The 3506-nt window shown below is 39.0% G+C and overlaps 1 pseudogene; it reads left to right on the top strand.

The window, feature by feature from the left end:
* The first annotated feature begins 530 nt into the window (after positions 1-530).
* On the top strand, positions 531-2041 carry LOC137236038 (dolichol-phosphate mannosyltransferase subunit 1-like; annotated as a pseudogene).
* The last annotated feature ends 1465 nt before the right edge of the window (positions 2042-3506 follow it).

Genomic DNA, 3506 nt, shown 5'->3' with positions numbered 1-3506 from the left:
TGTGAAGTAAGTTTTAATTTAAAATTTGTTGGAAAGAAGAAAAAAAAATAATAAATTGATTTGTATTATCCTTCCATATCATATTCCGTATCATATTATTTCGTTCTGATTAGTTACGGGGGGGGGGGGGGGGGGGGGGGGTTGCTCTTGTGATGTAACCTTGTGTTGTCTTCTCTAATCTTAGACAGACGCAAACAAGAAACGCACCATTGGGTGGTCGAGTTGGGGTAGCATGGCAACTCTGTCGTCTCTAGTTTTCTTGTATGTATCATACATACATACATACTGGTTTGAACATTCCAGTATAGAGAATGAAGCAAAAAAAAAAATGAATCGAAAGATTTATTTTACCGTTTTTTTTTTGCTTCAATTCATGTGGAGTTTTACGCGTTGCTGGACAAAAAGGTAAGTGGTAAAACATTTTTCAATAATTTTACTGAAATAAATATTTTCTTAGGTTATTTCAGATTTTTAACTCATTTTCTTTATTTTTTTTCTTTTTCAGGTGGATGGCGGGGGCAAAAAGAATGGCAATAGTGGCTTCAATTCATGTGGAGTTTTACGCGTTGCTGGACAAAAAGGGTGAGTGGTAATATATTTTGCAATAATTTTACTGAAATAAATATTTTCTTAGGTTATTTCAGATTTTTAACTCATTTTCTTTATTTTTTCTTTTTCAGGTGGATGGCGGTGGCAAAAAAATGCCAATAGTGGCCGGACCAGCAGCCGGCGCCGTAGGAGATGGTTTACCAGCCACATTTTTACCAGAAGTTTCCGACATAATGCGGAGTTTCGGCGACAGCGATCACCCACGCCTAGAAAGTGTCAAATTGGTGGAACACATACTGCAACAGCAATTACGTGGTATGTTTAATGAAGCCTCTTTTGTTGCAATGCGACGAAAAAAATAGTCCTTGTCCAGCACAGGCTGATGTGGAATTTCCTACTTCGAACAACACGCAGCAGCTCGCAGTTTTCCCCAGTAAGTTATTAATTATAAGCAACAAACTTAAAAATAAAATGCCTACAAGTGGTCATAAATATAGTGCTCTACTGCCCACATATGATGAAAAAGAAAATTTGCCAATTATAGTTTGGCTAATTGTCAAATACCTCAGCGAAAGTGGTTACAAATATGAAGTTATAGTAATTGACGATGGTAGTCCAGATGGAACTTTAGATTTAGCTTAGGATCTATAAAAAATCTATGGGGAACCGACGATAGTGCTGCGACCGCGCGAATCCAAACTGGGTCTTGGTACTGCCTACATCAACGGTATCAAACACGCCACTGGAGATTTTATTATAATAGTGGATGCGGATTTGAGCCATCATCCGAGATTCATTCCCGCATTCATTGAGCTTCAAGCTACAAAGGACTATGATATAGTCTCAGGTACACGGTATAGAGGTGAGGGTGGGGTTTTCGGTTGGGACTTCAAACGTAAACTCATATCTCGCTGAGCTAACTTCCTTTCGCAAATTCTACTGCGTCCCAATGCGTCGGATTTAACTGGTTCATTTCGTTTAGATAAAAAGGACGTGCTCGAGAGATGTATTGCCAGTTGTGTTTCGAAAGGCTATGTCTTTCAAGTGGAAATGTTAGTACGCGCACGTCAACATGGCTTCAGTATTGGTGAAGTACCTATAACATTTGTGGATCGCGTGTACGGCACCTCAAAACTGGGCGGAACAGAAGTTATTCAATTTGCCAAAAATTTATTATATTTAGTTGCAATGCGTAGTAAGTAGTACAGCAACAACGCATGAACAGACAAAATGGGTATTTTGTTCTGTGCGAGATTTAGTACGCGCGAATGTGCGTAGGGCTTTCACTTGCGATACAGTGTTACATTTGTGTGTGTCTCGCTTGAGTGTTATAAAGAGTGGTGACTTGAATGATGAGAACAATTTAACGATTGTGTTTCCAAATGCAAAAGTTATTAAGCTACTAGTCGATTGTGGAATGAATGTTAACGCCAAAAATGAGGCCAAAATCAACGCCACTAAATGTTGCTGTGCAACCATATACCTATTCTAATGATATTATATCGTTGCTATTGGAACACGGCGGGGACCTAGATCAACCAAATAAATCGGAATGAGCGTCCATTCACTTTGTAAGCAATCCAGCCAATACAATACCTCTAATGAATTTTATGAATCTTAAGTGTCTAGCTGCTACAGTTATAAGTAAATATAAAATTCCCTATCACCCTCAAATATCGAAATTACTTCGAGATTTTGTTAAACAACATGAACCTTGAAAATATACGTACATATATTTCAGTTGCCTGGGCTGGGTCATTTGGATACGAACACATTCAGGACGTCCCAAACAGTATACCTATCTTTACAAGACTCGACGCAAGGTTATTTGTTAGCCAAAATGGTGACTAGGTTTTGGCGTCGTCCGAGATACGACATAGATGATCCTCATGCTCCATATCATAAACGTATGAATTCTTTCCGTTTAAGGTAAAATATGAAATTAAAAGTGGAACACCATTAGTAATGTTTCTGGTTCTGTTTTAATTCATTGTTGAGAAGCGTTTTCCCCTTTTTTTTTTTCTTTTGTGATCAACAACGCATCCCATTTTCGCGAAAAATAACCGGGAAGCTTTGCGGCAGTCCGCTACCTCCCCCCACCAGTGGTAAGGGGTAGCAGATACTGCGTAAAGTTGTAAAAATAACATTAGTTGGTTTTTTTCTTTTTGTTAAAACCTCGTTCAAGTCTGACACTTCCCCCCACCAGTGGTAAGGGGTATCAGATACTGTTCGAGGTAAGGGAAGTATCCACCCGGTGGAATGCACTCCCGCTTTCAGCGACCTTTTGTAAGTCTGGCACTTCCCCCCACCCGTGGTAAGTGGTACTGGATACTGCTCAAGGTTAGGGAACTTTTTCCCACTTCCAAAAAAAAAATTTTTTTTTTTGACTTATGTGAAATTACGAAACGACTCCTTTCTTGATTGGGGTTTTTTTTGAAATTCCCATTCGTAATCCAGTAAGCGGGACGAATCTAGTAGTCTAGTAGTAATGATAATGGTTTTGCAAGTGCCAATATTTTGTGGGGGAAATGATTCGGTTTCTACTGAACATTTCGTGCTTGATAAGGTCATGTTGGGTTGGTCACTCTTTCAGACATTGTTTAGAAAATGCCGCACGTTGGACTTTTATTCAAAAAATGCACTATGTTGCCAAAAAACTCCCTCTCCGAGCATAAGTTCAAAGCATTTTTGTTAATGAAATACATTCCGGGATGAAGTGTTCTTCACTCTCACTCTAATATAGAGCGGTTTGGAGAAAAGTCCGGAATTGGGAAATTTTTGACATTGAGATAGCATGATTCGAAGATGTAGGCGACATGGGGTGAGAAGCTACTCAGCAGCCCAAGTAACTACCAAGTTCTCCAACAAACTATAATATGTATAAAATTTCTAAAACAAGGCAACAAGCAGTATTTACTTTAGTGCGTCGGTAGTTTGATAATACTGGTCTGTGTTCG

This window comes from Eurosta solidaginis, unplaced genomic scaffold (genome assembly GCF_040869045.1).
Source record: "Eurosta solidaginis isolate ZX-2024a unplaced genomic scaffold, ASM4086904v1 ctg00001262.1, whole genome shotgun sequence".
Taxonomy (NCBI): domain Eukaryota; kingdom Metazoa; phylum Arthropoda; class Insecta; order Diptera; family Tephritidae; genus Eurosta; species Eurosta solidaginis.
The sequence above is the reverse complement of the archived record's forward strand: the minus strand, read 5'-3'. Positions and strand labels throughout refer to the sequence as shown.